The sequence below is a fragment of the Aegilops tauschii genome, chromosome 3, assembly GCF_002575655.3.
Source record: "Aegilops tauschii subsp. strangulata cultivar AL8/78 chromosome 3, Aet v6.0, whole genome shotgun sequence".
NCBI classification, from domain to species: Eukaryota; Viridiplantae; Streptophyta; class Magnoliopsida; order Poales; family Poaceae; genus Aegilops; species Aegilops tauschii.
In genome coordinates this window covers 540,971,273-540,993,578 of record NC_053037.3, presented here as the reverse complement: position 1 = coordinate 540,993,578, position 22,306 = coordinate 540,971,273, and the positions used below count along the sequence as shown (strand labels likewise).

At 47.0% G+C, this 22,306-nt stretch overlaps 2 pseudogenes; both read right to left on the bottom strand.

The window, feature by feature from the left end:
- Nucleotides 1-317: 317 nt before the first annotated feature.
- On the bottom strand, nucleotides 318-8,152 carry LOC109736957 (probable LRR receptor-like serine/threonine-protein kinase At1g56140; annotated as a pseudogene).
- A 1,836-nt stretch (nucleotides 8,153-9,988) lies between these two features.
- Nucleotides 9,989-14,631, bottom strand: LOC109736967 (leucine-rich repeat receptor protein kinase MSP1-like; annotated as a pseudogene).
- Between the last annotated feature and the right edge of the window lie 7,675 nt (nucleotides 14,632-22,306).

Sequence of the window (22,306 nt, the reverse complement as noted above, 5' to 3'; positions counted from 1 at the left end):
CAAGCCCGAGGCCACGAGGGTGGCGACGTCGGGTGCACGGTGCCACAAATGGGGCTGGCAGACGATGGTGCTGCGAGCGTGCAGCCGGAGACACGGGCTGCCGCGAGCCGGCGGGCCGCGCTGCAGCGGTAAATGGGTCGTGATCAGCCTGACGGAACGGGAGCTGGATCGCAGTTAGTGGACGAGTAGCGGCGGGCTCGACCACGGGAAAGCAACGGTTCATTTTCCGCACTCATCACGCGGGGATCATGGCTGCTCCAACGGCTATCGAGCTGGCCGGTTCATGCCCAGGATCTGTCGCGCCTAAAAAAAGTATGAACCCATGGAATTTCCCTACGAAATATAGTGCAATCAAACGTATGAAGCCATACATGCAGGAAAATTTCGTAAGGGCTAGAGTGATCAAAAGGTCTTTTGAAAATTCAATGAATCAAAGAGCGAGACGTTCTATGCATGTATGTATTTGTTAGAGAAAACACAAATCGTCCTGAAGTGAACAGAAGAACTAACCAAATATGAGTATACGGCACGCAGAAATCAGGACCCGATGCTGGAAAGGGCAATATCTAGGTTCCCATCCCGAACCAAAATCTGCAGCCTTGCATGCACTGGCATTCACGTCCCCTCGTCGATCCTGCCACTAGAACAAGGCGACAGAACCAGCGGCAAGGTGTCCCTGTGGATCCCGGGTTTCTTGCTTGAGCTGGACGATGCGCTGACTTGGCTGCCTGAAGACTGTTGAACTGACGACCCCGATCCTGAAAAGTAGCTGTTGCTGAAGCTGCTGAGCTGCCATTCAGGGACGTAGCTAGGCCTCATGGTCGCATCCACGTCGGTCACCTCCATATCTGCCGTAAGCATGGACACGACCTTGGACATCGCCGGGCGTCGCTGAGGCAGGCCCATCGTGCAAAGAAGAGCAACATTGATAAGTCGGGGAGCCTCTTCCTCGTCAAATTCGGCGAGTTTACTGTCTATCAGCTCAAGTGTCCGCTGGCTCTCATGCAGATGCCAGGCCTGCGGAGGTTAGTTTCCTTAGAGCATGTCTAGTAGTACCCTCAAACCCTCAAAAATAACCGTTTTTTTACGGGTTGAAACAAAAAAAACGCAAAGACTAGAACCCTTTAACCCCTAAACCTGTAAACAATTTTAAGGGTTAGAGCCCGGGTCGCTCTCCCAGCCTCTAAAAATGAGGGTTGGAGAGGGGAAACAACCCCAACCTCTATTTGTCCGTTGCGCGCGCGCGGGAGGGAAAAATCAGGTTCGTCGCCCGCCTCCTCCCTTGCCCCGCCCGTCGCCCCGCCCCCAATCGCCGCCGGCCGCCGCGCGCGCCATGGAGCCGCCGCCCGCCCCCGTCCTCACGCCCGCCTCCTCCCTTGCCCCGCCCGTCGCCCCGCCCCCAATCGCCGCCTCCGCGACGCCCACGTCGGCCCAGCAGCCGCCCGTCCCGAGCCAGGCGCAGGTCGCGTCGGTGGTGGCCGCCACCCACGTCCTCGGCGCCAAGCGGCGGCGTGCTGGCCAGCACGTCGTCCCTCCGCAGCCCGCAGTCGCCCTGGCCCCCGCCTCCTCCCTCGCCCCGCCGCAGCCGCCCACCACCAAGCGCCATCGGAAGACGTCGTCGGTTGGGCCGAAGGGTGCTGCGGTGGCCAAGCTCGCCGCGGAAGGGACCCCGGTCGTGAAGAGGACCACCTCCCGGACGAAGACCACGCCCACGCCCCCAATCGCCGACCCTCCGCCCGTCGTGCACGAGGTGCTCGACGGAATGCCCGAGGTGCTCGACGGAATATTCCGTTATAAGGGTTGGGTTTGAGGGTTCTAGTATTTGCCCCTGTTTTTCAACCCTTAAAAGTGTCAAAAAGTGGCACTTCTCAACCCTTAAAACTGCTTTAAGGATTTGAGGGTTTGAGGGTTCTACTTGTAATGCTCTTAGTATGCTGAACAAAGTGAGTAGATGGTTTTTGAGGTCAGGATAAGTATGTGAAAGCTTACACATCCAAGAAGATACTTCTCGTCTTCCTCAAGACTGTCATCGAAGTTTCGACGTCCAGCGATGATCTCCAGTGCCACGATGCCGAATGCGAAGACGTCCGCCTTTTCTGTCAGGTGTCCCGTCATGGCGTACTCGGGTGCGAGATAACCACTAAAACCGGAGAATACGGTGAGTGTCTGATTGATTTTCTGTTAAGATGGACAACAAATGTTCTTACAGTGTGCCAGCAGCTCCGGTGTTGAGATGAGTCATGCTGTCCTTGTAATGCCTAGCCAGCCCGAAGTCAGAGATCTTAGGGTTGAGATCAGCGTCGAGCAAGACATCGCTGGCTTTGATGTCCCGGTGCACTATTCGCATGCTGGACTCCTCATGGAGGTATGCTAAACCTCTTGCAATGCCTACGCATATCTCAAAGCGTGTCCTCCAATCTAGGTTCAAGTCTGTCTTGCCTGCATTTTCACTTAGCTTTAGACACTTGGAAGGATACTTCCTTTTCATGGCACCGAGGAAGAAAGTTTGAGGTGGAGAATAGACAAGGTATACCAAAGATTGCTTGATCGAGGCTCCCTTGCTCCAGGTACTTATAGACCAAAAGTGGCATCTTACTGTCGATGCAACAGCCGTGCAACTTCACGAGGTTTCGGTGCTGCACCGCAGATATGGTTGCAATTTCTGTCATGAACTCCTTTTTCCCTTGATTAGATGTAGAAGACAGCTGCTTTCAGCTACCATTCTCCCATCAAGTAGCTTACCCTGTACATGGAAGATACGACTCATGATTTCAGCATGAAACAAGTACAATATGTTTAGTAGACTGCTAATAGAAACAATCTACAATGAAATGTAGAGCTGCCTAATCTTGGCAATGTAACTGACCTTGTAAACAAGTCCATATCCCCCTCTTCCGAGAATGTTACTAGGACTAAAACTGCCCGTAGCAGATTTTATTTCACCGTAACTGAAGACGTTAGGCCTTCCAACTATACCAAACAGCTCTGCAAAACGCCACATCAGGGGAAAAAAGGAAGCACATGTCAATTTCCTCCATGATTAACCCCGTGAAAAATCTCCCCATGATTAGCACTCAATTTTACGGTCTGTTTTACCTTCCATTTCCACCTCTAACTTCCTTCTTTTCTGTCTCCAAATAAAGGCCCCAGCGAGTGCTAGAAATCCTAAAACTGCAACACAGACTACAACTCCAACAACCAAACCTGTGTTATTGGTAGTGCTGTTTTTCTGTGGACCAGGATCCTCTTCACCGTTGCTATCTACAGTAGTAGTAAGGTAATAGAAAGCGGACTATTATAAATCGTAATGTGATTAATTTAGTTATCTAATTGAGTAGTGAGTAGCAGAAGTGATGGTACCATAAGAAAATACGCTTAATGCTGAGATTGATGGCCCGTAGAACCCAGGTTCAGGAATGCAACAAGTGCCCTTTCCAGCCCAAAAGAGATGGATACCAATGAAATTATTCATTACTTCAACAGTATACTGTCTCTGAATAACAGTGTAAGATTTTCCATTTGTTTGTTTCTTTATATCGAAGTCTGTTTCTTTAAGATCACCCTGCACCAGGGAAGCAAGCAAAAGATATTCCACAGGTAAAAATGTGATATCCTAGAATCGATTTCATAGATAAAACAAATGAACCACTGCAAAACAATCATTTCCTGATATAATCAAGAATAACGTGTGTCTGGTCATCTGGGAAAAAGATCTCCGCAAATTGAAGTACAACGTGGTACAAGCCATTCTTTAGCCCGATGCCGTAGTATCTCAATGAAGAGGGTGCCATTCTGGCTGTCTCAAATAGTTCAGAATCAAGTGCGTCGGTAAACAGGCGAGAAGTGTCTATTATGTAACTCCCATTGGGGGAATCCACGAATTTCCCGATGTTGCTAACACCCCATCTCGTTGAGTTTGTAACGTAGTATGATGCACCTTGAAGACTGGCATCATCAGGTTCGTAAATGGTGTTGCCTGAGCCTCTGATGGGTCTTTTACCACCAGAGTCTACCGCAAAGGAAGAATCTACAGATTAGGAGAAATAAAGAAGTGATACAGATTTTAGTGATGTCCAGAGCAGATACTGCTAAGGATTAAGAGATAAGGACTCACGAGATGGAGAACCAATAAAACATGGAGTATCTCGCTGAAGACAATTTAGTCCTGAAGGCAAAGTACTAGGTACAAAATAGATCGTTCAATCACATGGTGTTTCATAGATACGAAGGGCAACTAAATGAAGCAATGGAAGAAAAAAAAACCTGTTGTTTGAGTTATCTATCACAAAGTTGTTCCACACCAAATTCCTAAAAGAAGTACCATTCAGACAATTAGGTCACAAACGGGTTCATGAAAGCATGTGGTCTCACAGTCCAGATTGAAAATACAACAGCCATGCATTGATTTGTCTGCCTTCCAAATGGGAATTTGAAGAGAAAAACCTACACATGTAAATTATTCATGTTAACCCAAGAAGGGTATCTTCCTGAGAGCATATTGTATGACAAGTCACTGCAAAGACAGATGGCACACATGTTGATCAGAAGGAGGAAGAAAAAAAGAAGAGCAAGATACATCCAATCTTTCAAGTTCGACATATTAGCGGACATACGTGCTATCAGTATGAAACAGAAAAAACAAATTAAAACGAGGAAGAAAACAGCTCACATAGTAGTAAGTGAAGGGCTAATCATGTCTGGTAAGCTCCCAGAGAGGTTATTGCTCCCAAGAAATCTGATCCATATGAACTTAGGAAAATAAAAACACTAGTACTTTAAATAGGACTTCCAAGAACACTAGATTCTATACAGATATCCTTACAGGAAATTCAGGGTATTCAGGTTCAGAAGGGTTGGAGAAACTTTGCCAGTTATGCTGTTAAAACTCAAGTCCCTGCATCAATCAGAACGTACAAATAGCTTTTAGCACATACTTTACTCTCAGCTACACAGTAGATTCCAAACAGTTCCTCGGTAGTGTTAAACTCGTAAGTTTTGTCCAAAATTGCTTACAGATAATTGAGGTTAACAAATTTTGAGAAGTCCGCTGAAGCAAGGTTGTCAGATATCCTGGAGTTTCTCAGAACTCTGTAGGGATAGAATAAAGAGGTTTAGGATTACCCCACAGATGCTTAGACATACAAAGTTGTGAAGTGCAAACTAATAAAAAGTTGTTACGAGCAAACTATGTCAACGTACAGAGTTTTCAACAATGTCATGTTAGCCACAAAAGCCAATGAAGACACCTCTCCCGTTAAATCACCTATTCGCCTTCACAATGTAAAAGTTAGTGAACAACAAGCACTATTTTGCATTAAGTGCACAACAGGTATCACCAATTCTAAAGTAGGAAGAACCTACAAATTTGTCATGTTGACAAGATTAGAAAAACTTGCAGGAATGGGACCGTCAAAGTTATTTCCATGGAGTCTCCTGAATTAAAACATACATCTAATTAGCCGTGAAACGAATCAATTCCTTTACAAATTATGAAAGCGGCCTCTAAAATGTTATACAGCCCGACAGCCGGAAGTAGAATGGTCTAAGCTTTTTTTAGTAAAAACAGTAACTTCAGTCCTATCATGGACATCATAAACATGTGGATCATTTCTTGGCTCAGTTTCATCATTTTCATTAACAAATTCTACATATGATATCTTACAGATCTGTCAAATTGATAAGTTTCCAATGTAATCAGGTATCTTCCCAGTAAAATCATTATCTGAAGCCCATCTGGATAGATAAGAACAAAGTTAATATGTTGATTGTGCCTTAATGACTTTATAACAGATCAGAAATCATGATAAGAGAATTCACAGGATCATCAGCTTCTTAAGATTTTTTTTTTTTAGATTGGAAAAGGTAGATGGTAGCTCTCCACTTAAACCACAGCTATCGATATACCTTAAATTTAAAGATAGAAATGGTTATGCCCAGTTTTGGTACATGGGTCTTACAAGGAAATTAGGTCAAGCAGAACCAAGACATAACAGTTGCTCAAGTTTGGTCAAGTTTTCTACTACTTCCGGGAGTGGACCGACGAACTTATTTGCGCTAATGGCCCTGAAACATAAGGAAATGCAGGCTCAGAAAATACAAATATGACACAACTGGTACATGAAAAAACAGGTGCTTGATTTATGGAGCCTATTTTAACAAAATGTTTCTGAGCATCACAAATAAAATGAACCAACAGACCGAAAAGCTCCACATGGCTACAATATATTTGAATTTGATTTGAGTTGCCACAATAACAAGAGATATATTATCTTACAGCGAAATGAGATTCTCGAGGTTACCCAGCTCCCTCGGTAAAACTCCAGTTAATGCATTGGTTCCCAAATGTCTTGTAATTTTGAAAAGAAATCAGAGCAAGTTATGCACTGGACGAGATACCACGTAATAGTACTACCATTTACATATAAATGCTTCACACAAATCGCAATTCTTACAGATACTGCAACTGAGCCAGCTTTTCAAGAAATGTTGGTAAAGATCCAGTCAAGTAATTCTGCGCTAAATTCCTGAAAGTGCGTCAGATAACCAAATGTAAAACTAATGTTTCCAAAGTTCCATCTGCAGAAACACTTATTGGCTTGCAGGCATCAGCATTTAATTCATATATGCCTTGGAAAGTAAAAACAACTAGAACTACAACACTACCAAGTAATATGTAACATAAACGTTATCTCATAAACTATAGAAGTAGTGGGAGGCTGACTGAGTTAAACTCCATTTTTCTAGCTATTGGAAAAGTATATCGATTGGAAATAACATGTAAATAAAGGAAAGGACGTCTGAAAAACCAAGCACATCAATAGAAATGACATCTCCTGAAAGAGGCGTGACTGAGCAACAAACAAAGTGTATGTATAAAACATGAATACTCTGTTGGCACCATTATTCTAACAGATAGTCTATGAAAGTCTACCGTAGTCCCTCTCTCGCCCGCTAATGGCATGCAACAGACACTAACTAGGGGAACTGCAGCTTGCAACTATAAGCTTGTGTAACAATTTAAGTGGATGTCCATTAGCTCTGAAAAACCAAGAACGTCAATAGAAGTGACATCTACTGAAAGAAGCATAACTAAGCAACAAAGAAACTGTGCGTATACTCTGTTTGCACTATTCTAACCTATAGTTGTAAGACTATAACAGATAGTCTATAAAAGCCTGCTGTACTCCCTTTCTCGCCCGCTAATGGCATGCAGGCATGCAGCAGACACTAACAAGGGGAACTGCATCTTGTGATTATGAGCTTGTGTAACGCTTTAAGTGGACGTCCATTAGCTTTGAAGCTTCATGGTGGAAATAGTTCATACAGGTTTGTCAGGTAAGTTAGATTTTGCAGTTCCGCAGGAATCTGACCAACCACATCTAGTCTATATACTTTCCTGCATGAACAAATGGAAGAACAGTAAGTAACAGGGTAACATCTTGAAAGCATAGACTAGGATAAGAACATGCAACTATTCATGAATTGTGGTGAGTCCATAAGCATGGAAGACACATTGGATCATGTCCCTTTTTTCCAACAAATTTGACAAAGCAATACAGATCATAAAGAAATTCTAATGTGCAGTTGTCTTATCTTCCCTCCGTAACAAAATGTAAGATATTTTTTTATGCCCAATGCAAAACCAAAAAACGTCTTATATTTTGATAGAGGTTGTACTAAATTGCATATTAAGTACGGTTTATCATACACCCACTAATGGAGTTGGTGTCGGAAGGAGCGACTTACAGCCTGGTGATGTGGCAGATGGTGCTGGCGTTGTAGGAGCAGATGCACTTAATGGCAGGATTGAATTCATGATCATTATCTATGTCGGTGTTGTCGATGGCGGCACCGCTGCAAGGCTCGCCATTGATGTTCCACGCCGTGGACGCCCGCAGGCCCCACCTCGAGAAGATGGCGTTCAGCGAGGCCACTGCGCTTGTATACAAGAGGAAGACTTATAGTATATCTGAAGTCGATTCGAGGGTGTTAAAGAGGAGTGGAATGAAATACTCTGCGTGTGCCACGCACCTTCGGACGGATCTGTCTGCGCTTGCCGCTGAGCTCGAGCCGACAGCGCGAGGAGCAGCAGCACCAGCACGAGGCCGCTCAAGCAACAAGACAGCGAAACCAGCTCGTGCCGTCGCCTCATCGTGCTTCTAGCTTCGCTCAGCTCTCTTGCCTGACTGAGATTAATGGTGAAGGGTGCCTACTACTCTCGAAGGGGTTTGACGGACCAGGCCATGGCTATCATCATTTGGTCACCGTTGACTTGTCAACAGGGAAGATGATTCTCCTAGTTAACCGAGCCCGCTTGGCACTTGCAGTTTTTGTATAATTCTCCACATAATTACGCCTGTATAGAGCACATGGCTGGAAGTAGAAGAAACTCAGATAAAATCATCACACTGGTGACGCACAGACCAGCACAAATCCAGTGAGAAGGTGTCAGGTTATTCACCTCAATGACGAGGCCGTCCTCTCGGCCGCTGCAGACCCACCGTAGCTCGGGGGTGAGGCGCATGTCAGCGGCGGCGGGCGTCGAGCAGCACGGCTGGTGACAAGTCATCAGAGATGTCAAGTCAGCAAACTGATTCCTGAAATTGCACGGATGTCACCTGACTCCTGAAATTGCAGAGATGTCAAGTCAGCACGACACACCTTGACTCCTAGCGCAGCAATTGCAGAGATGCCACTTGATTCCTGAAAGCCCAGTAGCTGCAAATCATCAGCAGGTACAAGTCAGCAAACTGAAAAGAGTTCATTACTGATCTTATATTAGTCTACAGAGGGAGTAATTAGAAAGAAGAATATCTACGAAACGAGGGATTGAATATGATGCTAAGCAAGCAAAGAATCGTCAGAAAGTGGCCTAAGTAACAGGAAAGATTCCTTGGGTAGCCTTGCTGGCTGAAAGATGATGCAGTTAGCTCGTGTCAATGTGAAAATTTACATTTAGCGGCTCCCTGAGCAATAGAAAATCTGATTGAATTCTACATTTCTACCCCTAAACCTGGAGCGATGGTATTGCCTGTATGACAGCAGAAAAGATTAGCATCTGTGATGCTCTTCTTCTACATCAGAACAAAAGTAGGAAACACACATAAAAATCACCATCTAGAAACACTGGCATCGGCGATACACATAGAAACAAGAACGACACAAGCCATTCTGCCAGCACCATACAGAGTCTAGGGATATGGAGAAAAAATTGTCACCCTTAGAGTAAATTCTAGACTAGGAAGAGAATGCCCTGCCTTTTACCTGAGCATAGTTCCTCCAGGCTTCAGTGTAAGACATCTTGCTCCTCGTGTTTCTGATATATGTAGAAGAGCAGATTGTTAAACCAAACAAAAAAATGCAACTAGCTTGAAAGTACTGAAATTAGAAGCCTCTAGGAACGTAATGTAGGCAGTAACTTGAATTCTCAACTGCTCATTCCCGCGTTGCGTCGTTTCTTCTCAAGATTCAGCTGGCCTTGCAAGAGATACTGCTACTGCAAGTATGGTATGGCCACATGAACCCGAAGAAAGAGGGAAGAGCAGAAGAGCATATTCTGGCAAACAGATAAGCATAAACAGTCTCTCGCAAAAAAAAGAGATAAGCATAAACAGTACTAGGAATTCTATGGTGTACTACGACACAGAAAAAAACCAGTCAAAACAGAAGCAGCAGCAAAGCGCGAACAACATCAGATCAGAAGAGCTCTGGATCTGGTAAAAAAACACATGAGCTTAGAACTACTAGCTCTCTAAAATGCATAAACAAAAGAAAGGAGAAGTGAACTTTCAGCACAACCATCTTCAGAGCTTGTGAAACACCCATGCTGCCATGAGTGACTGACACACAGTACATGAATTAAGATACAACAGCATTTGTCCCAACTACAGCCTGAACATGAGCGACACTGGTTCATCTCATTACAATCTCCAGCATTTGTCCCAACTACAGCTACAAGTTACCTACCATCAGCCTACATTATTACATCACATCACATCACTATCAATAAGAACAGTGCTACGAAGCCAGCACTACGCGCCCCTGGACACCGTCACCACCAGAGGTCCGCACTCCATCGCCTGGGTCGTCTTGAGGCCCTTCACCACCTCCACCATGCTTGGCCTCTTCCACGGCTCGTCGGCCGTGCAGTCCAGGGCGATGCCGAGCACGCGCACCATCTGCTCCCGCCACACGCCTGAGACTGGCAGGCAAGGATCAAACAGCTTGTTCCTCGTTCCGCGAGCGATCACCCATCGTACCCACCCAACAAGGTTTCCACCACCTTCCAAGTCCTCTTGCCCTGTAGGTGGCCGTCCTGTAAGCAGCTCCAGCATGACGACGCCGAAGCTGTACACGTCGCCTTTCGTGCTGGACTTCATTGTCTGGCCGTACTCTAGGGGGATGTATCCGAATGTACCGGCGATGTCGGTGCTGACATGAGTCTCGCACGCGCTGATTATCCTTGCGAGGCCAAAGTCAGAGACCCTCGGCTCGAAGTTCACGTCCAGCAGGATGTTGCTTGATTTCATGTCCCGGTGGATGATATGAGGCACAAATCCTTCATGAAGGAAAGCAAGTCCATGGGCAGAACCGAGGCAGATCTTGAGACGGTCTGGCCATCCAAGCGCTTCAACCGCATCTGCTCGGTTCCTCAGCCATATCTCAAGGCTCCCATTCTCCATGTACTCGTAGATCAGGAACCGTTCGTCGCCACAAACACAGTAACCAAGCAGGGGAACAAGGTTTGGATGCTTCACCTTTCCAATGGTCTCCATCTCAGCTAGGAATTCACGATCACCCTGGAACTGATGGCCACCATGAAGCCTCTTGATCGCGACTCTCCGACCTTCAGGGAGTGCCGCTCTATAGACAGTGCCAAAGCCACCATCGCCTATGATGTGTTCTTTACTGAAATTCTTTGTGGCTTTCAGTATATCATCAGTGGTGACCCGCAACAGTGAATGCTGAAAAGTTGCGAGATTGATACTCAGAGGTTCCCGTGACTTCCTTCCTAGGAGCTCATCACTTGAGGTTGGCTCAACGGTAGCCTTAGCCTTACCAGCAGGCACAATAACCAATGAACTGTTCCTCGATAGTTTGTGTCTCAGATAAAACAGCAGAAGTACTAACACAATGATGACAGCAAGTGAAAGGATACAAATGATCCCTAATCTTCGAACTCGATGAGATGGATGAGCCACCCTACGACCAGTGCCATTAGTGGAACAAACACCTCCTGCTGCATAATCTGATGAGCTGAACATGTCGATGTGGTTACCAGAGAAGTTGGCAAATGTGAGGCCAAATATATTGCAAATACCACAAGGGATGACACCATAGAAATCATTGCTTGAGAGGTCAAGATAGTTCAAAAAGCTGAGATCAGAGAGTGCTGATGGTAAGCTTCCAGTGAGGCTATTGTTGTGGATATCAAGAGAAGACAGTTGTGTGAAGTTCGAGATAGACTCATCTAGGGTCCCTGAGAAACGGTTACTGCTTGAATTGAATGACAGCAGTGAGCTTGAGGATTCTCCGTCCATGGGACAAAAGAATAAAATTTTCCCAGAGAGATTGTTGTTACTGACATCCAGGCGGTTCAGATATTTGTTGCACAGCAAAGACTGGGGTAGACTTCCGGTAAGTACGTACATTACCGGACAAGTCTAGCATTGAAATTTTGGGAAGAACTTGGCCTATCTCAACAGGAATGGTGCCATTTAGGTGGTTGTTTGATAGAATAATGCCTTGAAGTTGTACCAATGGTGCAGACCAAGGAAGCATTGGTCCAACTAATCCATTAGAAGACAGATTAATGCTTGTAAGATTTGTCAGCTCACCAAGCTCTGAGGGAATGGTGCCATTTAGCAAGTTGCCTTGCAGGTTTAGCACCATCAGCATAGAACACTTCTTTATTGCTGCCGGAATCTGACCAGTCAACCGGTTGTATGACAGATCAAGAAGGCCGTTATGCTGCACAAACTCCGAGTCAGGGTGAACCTCATTTTCAAACCCCACACAGATCTCGGCAGGAATAGCACCAGAGAGCTGGTTATAAGACAAAATCAAGCTATTGAGCAATGTCAAGTTAGATATGGCCCTCGGGATGTGCCCGGTCAGATTATTAGAGCTCAGGTCCAGTGTAGCAAGGTTTCGGCAGTTGAAGAGTTCTATTGGAATGTTCCCAGATAACCCATTGCCATGCAGAGACAGAATAGTCAGATTTCGTAGATAGCCGACAGACTGTGGTATGGGTCCTTCCAAATAGTTATTGTCAATCTGCAACCTCTGCAAGCTGGACAGCCTACCAATGCTATCTGGGGTCTGGCCGGTAATCTGATTATTGCTGAGAGAGATCTGCAAAAGAGCTGATGACTCCCACAACCTGTCAGGCAGCATTCCTGTGAAATTGTTTAGGGACAATTCCAGACTAACTAAAGGCAGGTCAGCCAGGTACCCTGGTATCTCTCCATGAAGATGGTTACCTAGCAAATTCAGCTCGGTGAGGTTTGTGCATCCCTTAGAAGTTTCCTCGATACTTGCAGTCAGATTGTTATCATGCAATATGAGTGTTTGCAGGGAGTTGTCTTGACACATCTCAGCAGGGACAGAACCTGAGAGACGGTTGGTTTCTGCAGAGAAACTGAGTAGATGCTGCAATGGCAGCAATGGCAAAGGTCCACTGAACAAGTTTTGACCCAGCGATATAGATCTTGCATTTGCCCAGTTCCTTATCCAATCTGGAATATTGCCTGATAGTTTGTTCCCTTCCACAGAAAAAGAAATAACAGTTTTCAGTTCTGCAAGTTCTTCAGGGATGGAGCCAGTGAAGTCATTAAATGACAGATGTATGAGAGTAATCTTCTTGCAGTTACTTAGTTCTTTCGGTATGCTCCCCCTGAGCCCTGCATTCTTCGCAATCAACTGTGTCAGATTGCCATGCAGACCGATTGATGTTGGGAGTTCAGCATCGAAGTGGTTCTCTGATATGTCGAATTCCTCCAGGCTTACAAGACCGCTGATTGACCAAGGGATGGTGCCTGTGAGTTTGCATTCAGGGAGCAGAAGTACTTGAAGCCGCTTCAGATTACCAATTTCTTCTGGAATGCTCGCGGTGAACGCATTTTGGCCCAAAATCAGCAGTTGAAGGTTTTCCAATTGACCAATCTCCCTAGGTATTGGCCCCACAAAATTGTTTGAGGACAGATCAAGTGACATAAGGTTCACCAACGAACTTATTCCAGAAAATATTAATCCACTGAGGTTATTCTGGCTTAGATCAAGATGCAACAGCTGAGACAGATTGCGAAAAGCTGCTGGTATTGATCCATTTAGGCTGTTCATGTGAAGGTCCAGGAACTCTAGGTTTTGCAGACTGCCCAGCTCTGTAGGAATGCCACCAGAGATGGAATTCCCGGATATGGACAGCTTGGTGAGATGCTGCAACTGAGCAATTGCAGGGCTCAGTTGTCCATGTAATAAGTTGTTGTCAAGCACCATTTCTTTTAGCATCTTCAAGGTATATAATGAGGGAGGCAGGGACCCACTAAGCTGGTTATCATTCAGTTCTAGGTACTGAAGACGCTGCAAATTCCCCAGGGTGTCCCGAACCTCACCGGTAAACCCACACCCACTTAAGTTCAGCAGAACAAGCGACTCGAATGCCCCAATGCATGAAGGAAACCGGACGTAGAGTGGCATGGAGGACAAGTCTATGGCCACAACACTACGCCCCGAACAGGTTATACCTAACCAGCTGCAAGGGGGAGTTTCTGAATCAAACCAGCTGCGGAGGAAACCCTTTTCTTCAGCAATTGAGTGCCTCGGAGTGAATAAACTTTTTATATCACTTGATTCAGACATGACAGAACTGGGGATGAAGATCACAAGAAGAATGAGAAGGCAGATGCTTCGAGATCCCATTGCTATTATGTTCTTTGGACTTGTGTGATGTTCAATCTGCATAAGAGATTAAACATGTCAGCGGCTTTCAAAGAACCACATAACACATGACATGTCAAAAGTTCATCATGTTCACTATGTCAATGCTAAAAAAATGAGATATTCTATGTGATCCAGAACAAAAAGAAATTCAACTTTTCCTTTAGCATATGAGGAACCAGCAATCAAAGTGATACTCAGGGTTTTATTTATTTGAGCCAGACTGGATGTTCAAGGCTTCAAAACAAATGGCTTGTTTATTACAGAACTTGTAGATTTTAATCACACTTTGGTGTAAATGAGCAATCAAAAGTTGTGCAATGATAGAGCTCAAGCATACCTTCTCAACCATGACGCCCTTTCTTTGCTGCTGTTAGTTACAGGAAGTACAGCAGACGAAACTCAACTCAATCGAAGTTCATACGCTCCCCTCAGAAATACACCCTGAACTCCTGAAGAAAAATAAGAATCAGCAGTCAGTTCCATGCAAGTAATTCTCAGGTCAAGGTACAAGAATGAGTAAACAAGCAAGCCCATCCTAGTACAGTCAAAATCATACAACACAACTGAAGAACCACGAGTTACAAATATTCCCACTTAGCACTGCCCCCTACCATCCAGCCAAGAGAATCGGGGCAATGCCGGTGTCCACAAGAAAGAGCACACTACGATAACAAACCCAGGAAACACAAAAGAGAAAAAACAGCAGCACAAGTGGAAAAAACCCTCCCTAAAGCCCAAGAAGCAGGGGAGTCAAACTGTAGGACACAGGACGCCCACGAAACTGTTGGGAACGCAGTAATTTCAAAAAATTTCCTACGCACACGCAGGATCATGGTGATGCATAGCAACGAGAGGGGAGAGTGTTGTCCACGTACCCTCGTAGACCGAAAGCGGAAGCGTTAGCACAACGTGGTTGATGTAGTCGTACGTCTTCACGATCCGACCGATCAAGTACCGAACGCACGGCACCTCCGAGTTCAGCACACGTTCAGCCCGATGACGTCCCTCGAACTCCGATCTAGCCGGGTGTTGAGGGAGAGTTTCGTCAGCACGACGACGTGGTGACGATGATGATGTTCTACCGACGCAGGGCTTCGCCTAAGCACCGCTACAGTATTATCGAGGTGGACTATGGTGGAGGGGGGCACCGCACACGACTAAAAGATCAAACGATCAATTGTTGTGTCTAGGGTGCCCCCCTGCCCCTGTATATAAAGGAGCAAGGGGGGAGGTGCGGCCGGCCAGGAGGGGTGCGCCAGATGGAGTCCTACTCCCACTGGGAGTAGGACACCCTCCCTTTTCCTAGTTGGATTAGGAGTGGAGGGGAAAGAGGTGGAGGAGAGGAAGGAAAGGGGGGGGGGGGGGCGCCGCCCCCCTCTCCTTGTCCTATTCGGACTAGGGGGGAAGGGGCGCGCGGCCCTGCCCTGGCCGCCTCTCCTCTTCTCCACAAAGGCCCACTATGGCCCATTAAGCCCCCCCCGGGGGGGGGGGGGGGTTTCCGGTAACCCCTCGGTACTCCGGTAAAATCCCGATTTCACCCGGAACACTTCCGATATCCAAATATATGCTTCCAATATATCAATCTTTATGTCTCGACCATTTCGAGACTCCTCGTCATGTCCGTGATCACATCCGGGACTCCGAACAACCTTCGGTACATCAAAACATATAAACTCATAATATAACTGTCATCGAAACGTTAAGCGTGCGGACCCTACGGGTTCGAGAACTATGTAGACATGACCGAGACACGTCTCCGGTCAATAACCAATAGCGGAACCTGGATGCTCATATTGGCTCCCACATATTCTACGAAGATCTTTATCGGTCAGACCGCATAACAACATACGTTGTTCCCTTTGTCATCGGTATGTTACTTGCCCGAGATTCGATCGTCGGTATCTCAATACCTAGTTCAATCTCGTTACCGGCAAGTCTCTTTACTCGTTCCGTAATACATCATCCCACAACTAACTCATTAGTTGCAATGCTTGCAAGGCTTAAGTGATGTGCATTACCAAGAGGGCCCAGAGATACCTCTCCGACAATCGGAGAGACAAATCCTAATCTCGAAATACGCCAACCCAACAAGTACCTTCGGAGACACCTGTAGAGCACCTTTATAATCACCCAGTTACGTTGTGACGTTTGGTAGCACACAAAGTGTTCCTCCGGTAAACAGGAGTTGCATAATCTCATAGTCATAGGAACATGTATAAGTCATGAAGAAAGCAATAGCAACATACTAAACGATCGAGTGCTAAGCTAACGGAATGGGTCAAGTCAATCACATCATTCTCCTAATGATGTGATCCCGTTAATCAAATGACAACTCATGTCTATGGCTAGGAAACATAACCATCTTTGATCAACGAGCTAGTCAAGTAGAGTCATACTAGTGACACTCTGTTTGTCTATGTATTCACACAAGTATTATGTTTCCGGTAATACAATTCTAGCATGAATAATAAACATTTATCATGATATAAGGAAATAAATAATAACTTTATTATTGCCTCTAGGGCATATTTCCTTCAGTCTCCCACTTGCACTAGAGTCAATAACCTAGATTACACAGTAATGATTCTAACACCCATGGAGCCTTGGTGCTGATCATGTTTTGCTCGTGGAAGAGGCTTAGTCAACGGGTCTGCAACATTCAGATCTGCATGTATCTTGCAAATTTCTATGTCTCCCACCTGGACTAAATCCCGGATGGATTTGAAGCGTCTCTTGATGTGCTTGGTTCTCTTGTGAAATCTGGATTCCTTCGCCAAGGCAATTGCACCAGTATTGTCACAAAAGATTTTCATTGGACCCGATGCACTAGGTATGACACCTAGATCGGATATGAACTCCTTCATTTGCTGCTTCCGAAGCAGCTATGTACTCCGCTTCACACGTAGATCCCGCCACAACGCTTTGTTTAGAACTGCACCAACTGATAGCTCCACCGTTCAATGTAAATACGTATCCGGTTTGCAATTTAGAATCGTCCGGATCAGTGTCAAAGCTTGCATCAACGTAACCATTTACGATGAGCTCTTTGTCACCTCCATAAATGAGAAACATATCCTTAGTCCTTTTCAGGTATTTCAGGATGTTCTTGATCGCTGTCCAGTGATCCACTCCTGGATTACTTTGGTACCTCCCTGCTAAACTTATAGCAAGGCACACATCAGGTCTGGTACACAGCACTGCAGACATGATAGAGCCTATGGCTGAAGCATAGGGAACATCTTTCATCTTCTCTCTATCTTCTGCAGTGGTCGGGCATTGAGTCTTACTCAACTTCACACCTTGTAACACAGGCAAGAACCCTTTCTTTGCTTGATCCATTTTGAACTTCTTCAAAACTTTGTCAAGGTATGTGCTTAGTGAAAGTCCAATTAAGCGTCTTGATCTATCTCTATAGATCTTGATGCCCAATATATACGCAGCTTCACCGAGGTCTTTCATTGAAAAACTCTTATTCAAGTATCCCTTTATGCTATTCAGAAATTCTATATCATTTCCAATCAGCAATATGTCATCCACATATAATATTAGAAATGCTACAGAGCTCCCACTCACTTTCTTGTAAATACAGGCTTCTCCAAAAGTCTGTACAAAACCAAATGCTTTGATCACACTATCAAAGCGTTTATTCCAACTCCGAGAGGCTTGCACCAGTCCATAAATAGATCGCTGGAGTTTGCACACTTTATTAGCTCCCTTTGGATCGACAAAACCTTCTGGTTGCATCATATACAACTCTTCGTCCAGAAATCCATTCAGGAATGCAGTTTTGACATCCATTTGCCAAATTTCATAATCATAAAATGCGGCAATTGCTAACATGATTCGGACAGACTTAAGCATCGCTACGGGTGAGAAGGTCTCATCGTACTCAATCCCTTGAACTTGTCGAAAACCTTTTGCAACAAGTCGATCTTTATAGACAGTAACATTACCGTCAGCGTCAGTCTTCTTCTTGAAGATCCATTTATTCTCAATTGCTTGCCGATCATCGGGCAAGTCAACCAAAGTCCACACTTTGTTCTCATACATGGATCCCATCTCAGATTTCATGGACTCGAGCCATTTCGCGGAATCTGGGCTCACCATCGCTTCTTCATAGTTCGTAGGTTCGTCATGGTCTAGTAGCATAACCTCGAGAACAGGATTACCGTACCACTCTGGTGCGGATCTTACTCTGGTTGACCTACGAGGTTTAGTAACAACTTGATCTGAAGTGCCATGATCATCATCATTAACTTCCTCACTAATTGGTGTAGGCGTCGCAGAAACCGGTTTCTGTGATGAACTACTTTCTAATAAGGGAGCAGGTACAATTACCTCATCAAGTTCTACTTTCCTCCCACTCACTTCTTTCGAGAGAAACTCCTTCTCCAGAAAGATTCCGAATTTAGCAACAAAAGTCTTGCCTTCGGATCTGTGATAGAAGGTGTACCCAACAGTCTCCTTTGGGTATCCTATGAAGACACATTTCTCTGATTTGGGTTCGAGCTTATCAGGTTGAAGCTTTTTCACATAAGCATCACAGCCCCAAACTTTAAGAAACAACAACTTTGGTTTCTTGCCAAACCACAGTTCATAAGGCGTCGTCTCAACGGATTTTGATGGTGCCCTATTTAACGTGAATGCGGCCGTCTTTAAAGCATAACCCCAAAACGATAGCGGTAAATCAGTAAGAGACATCATAGATCGCACCATATCTAGTAGAGTACGATTACGATGTTCGGACACACCATTACGCTGTGGTGTTCCGGGTGGCGTGAGTTGCTGTAACACCCTGAGAATCATGCTACAGTAACTCCCTGTGATTAAACTAATCATGTTGCTAAACAGGGCTTGATCACATTTGAATCACCTTCCTTTTCAAACTCCTAGTTCAAACTTCAAATATAATTAAAGTGAAAAATAAAAGTTTTCAAAAACTCAAACAAAAATGTTCAGTGGGTGCCAAATATTACACTGGTAATTATGGTGGAGAAAACACATTTTTATAAAATACCTAAATACTTTTAAATGAAATAAAACAGAAAAGGAAATAAGCAAAAAAAAAGAAAACAGAAAACAGAAACAGAGCAGGAAAAGAAAAAAAAGGAGCAGGCCTTTCCCCCCCCCACTGGACCCGTGGCCCATCTGCACCGAACCCCCCCCCCCGGCCCAAACTGGGCCGCACCCCCGCACCCCCGACCCCGGCCCAGCCCACCTCTCCTCCCTCGCCCCCTTCCCTGTTCCCCCGACCGGGTCGGAACAGGGGCGCGCTCCCGCCCGACCCCCTCGCCGGCACCGACGCCGGAGAGGATAAGGGCGCCAGCGGCCCCCGCCCCCTCGGGCCTCTCTCCCACTCACCCCGCTCACTCCCTCGGCCTCTGCGCCTCTCCCCCGCCAGATCCACCTCTCTCTCCCCTTCGATCTCCTCTGCCCGCGCGTGCTCGCCGCCGTTCACCGTCGAACTCGCGGCCACCGTGCCCCGATCGCCCCGACGACGTGCCCGAACGACTTCCCGCCGTCGACTACGTCGACTACGCCCTCGGGAACGAGTCGAGCGCCTCTGCACCGGCCTCCCCGAGCTCGTCTTCAACCTTCGGCCGCCGTCGTTCGTCGCCGATTCCGGCTACCCCGCGCCCTCCCCGAGCTCACTGCCACTCCCTACAGCCTCGCAGTGAGCCTCTCCTTCTCCTCCCCCTCTCCGTTAGCTCGCTCGCGCTCCGTAGCTGCTCCCCCACGCGCGCCCGAACGCCACGCCGCGGAGCTCGCCGCCGGCGTGTCTCCGGTGACCAAATGGTCACGGCCGTAGGCCCGCTAGCCCGACCGCACCGTGCCGCGCCCGCCTAGGTAGTTAGTTCGGCCGTTCGCGCGCTCTAACGCAGCTTCCGTCGGGCACCCGTAGCACCTCGCCGCCGGCGAGCTCGTAGCGGTCGTCCCCGGCCATTTCAGCCCCTCCGACCACCGCCGTTGGACGCACGACGTCGAGCCGCGTCGAACGCGCCCAGCCCCGCCCCCGCAAACCCACTGTGGGTGAAACCCGCGCCCCTCCCGCGCGCGCCGCCGTGCGTTTTGGTCGCCGGCGTTGCTCCGGTGCCGGCCGCCGACGTGGCAGGCCTGGGGCCACCCCAGTGCCCCTGCCAGTGGCCCCCACGGGCCCCAGTTGACTGGGTTGACCCAGTCAACTGCTGACTGGGCAGGCCCAGTCACTGACATGCGGGCCCCGCCGCAAAAATAAAGAAAAGGAAAATGTTTTATAAATAAAAATAATTATTTAACTAATCACTCACTGACATGTGGGGCCCACCCCTCTAATTATACTGTTAGATTAGTTTAATTAAGTATTAGACTAACAGAGGCTGACATGTGGGTCCCACTGGACCCACCTGTCTGGTTTGACTGGTCAGCCGACCTGTTGACTTGCTGACGTCAGCATTGCCTCATGCTGACGTCATAATTCATTTTTCTGAATATAAATAATTCCAAAAATTCAAATAAACTTTGAAAATTCATATCTTTTAAACCGTAACTCGGATGAAAATGTTTTCTATATGAAAGTTGCTCAGAACGACGAGACGAATCCGGATACGCAGTCCGTTCGTCCACCACACCTCCCTAACCTATCGAACTAGCAACTTTCCCCCTCCGGTCCGTCTGTCCAAAAACGCGTAACATCGGGAATACCTCCCGGATGTTCCCCCCCTTCACCGATACCACCTGCTGTCGCGTTAGGACACCCCTAGCACCGCTCATTGTCATGTCACGCATCGTCATGCTTATGTTTGCATTGTATTTACTGTTTCTTCCCCCTCTTCTCTCCGGTAGACTACGAGACCGACACTGCTGCTGCCTAGTTCGACTACGGAGTCGACGACCCCTCCTACTTGCCAGAGCAACCAGGCAAGCCCCCCCCTTGATCACCAGATATCGCCTACTCTTCTCTATACTGCTTGCATTAGAGTAGTGTAGCATGTTACTGCTTTCCGATAATCCTATCCTGATGCATAGCCTGTCATTGTTTCTACAATTGTTACCCTTACCTGCTATCCTACTGCTTAGTATAGGATGCTAGTGTTTCATCAGTGGCCCTACACTCTTGTCCGTCTGCCATGCTATACTACTGGGCCGTGATCACTTCGGGAGGTGATCACGGGTATATACTATATACATTATATACATGACACATGTGGTGACTAAAGTCGGGTCGGCTCGTTGAGTACCGCAAGTGATTCTGATGAGGGGGCTGAAAGGACACGTGGCTCCACCCCGGTAGAGGTGGGCCTGGGTTCCTGACAGCCCCCGACTGTTACTTTATGGCGGAGCGACAGGGCAGGTTGAGACCGCCTAGGTGAGAGGTGGGCCTGGCCCTGGTCGGCGTTCGCAGATAAACAACACGCTTAACGAGTTCTGGGTATTTGATCTGAGTCTGGCCATTTGGTCTATACGCACTAACCATCTACGTGGGAGTAGTTATGGGTATCCCGACGTCGTGGTATCAGCCGAAGCTCTTTTGACGTCAGCGACTGAGTGGCGCGCGCCGCATTGGACCGTAAGCTCGCGCTTGTATTAAGGGGGGCTAGGTCTGCTTCCGGCCGCGTACGCAATGTGCAGGTGTGCATAGGGCGATGGGCCCAGACCCCTGCGCGCATAGGTTTAGACCGGCGTGCTGGCCTCTCTGTTGAGCCTAGGTGGGGCTGCGACGTGTTGATCTTACGAGGCCGGGCATGACCCAGAAAAGTGTGTCCGGCCAAATGGGATCGAGCGTGTTGGGTTATGTGGTGCACCCCTGCAGGGAAGTTTATCTATTCGAATAGCCGTGTCCCTCGGTAAAAGGACGACCCGGAGTTGTACCTTGACCTTATGACAACTAGAACTGGATACTGAATAAAATACACCCTTCCAAGTGCCAGATACAACCCGGTGATCGCTCTCTAACAGGGCGACGAGGAGGGGATCGCCGGGTAGGATTATGCTATGCGACGCTACTTGGTGAACTTGCCATCTACTCTCTTCTACATGCTGCAAGATGGAGGCTGCCAGAAGCGTAGTCTTCGACAGGACTAGCTATCCCCCTTTTCATTCTGGCATTCTGCAGTTCAGTCCACTGACATGCCCCTTTACACATATACCCATGCATATGTAGTGTAGCTCCTTGCTTGCGAGTACTTTGGATGAGTACTCACGGTTGCTTCTCTCCCTCTTTCCCCCCTTCCTATCTATCTGATTGTCGCAACCAGATATTGGAGTCCAGGAGCCAGACGCCACCGTCGACGACGACACCTACGACACTGGAGGTGCCTACTACTACGTGCAGGCCGCTGACGACGACCAGGAGTAGTTAGGAGGTCCCAGGCAGGAGGCCTACGCC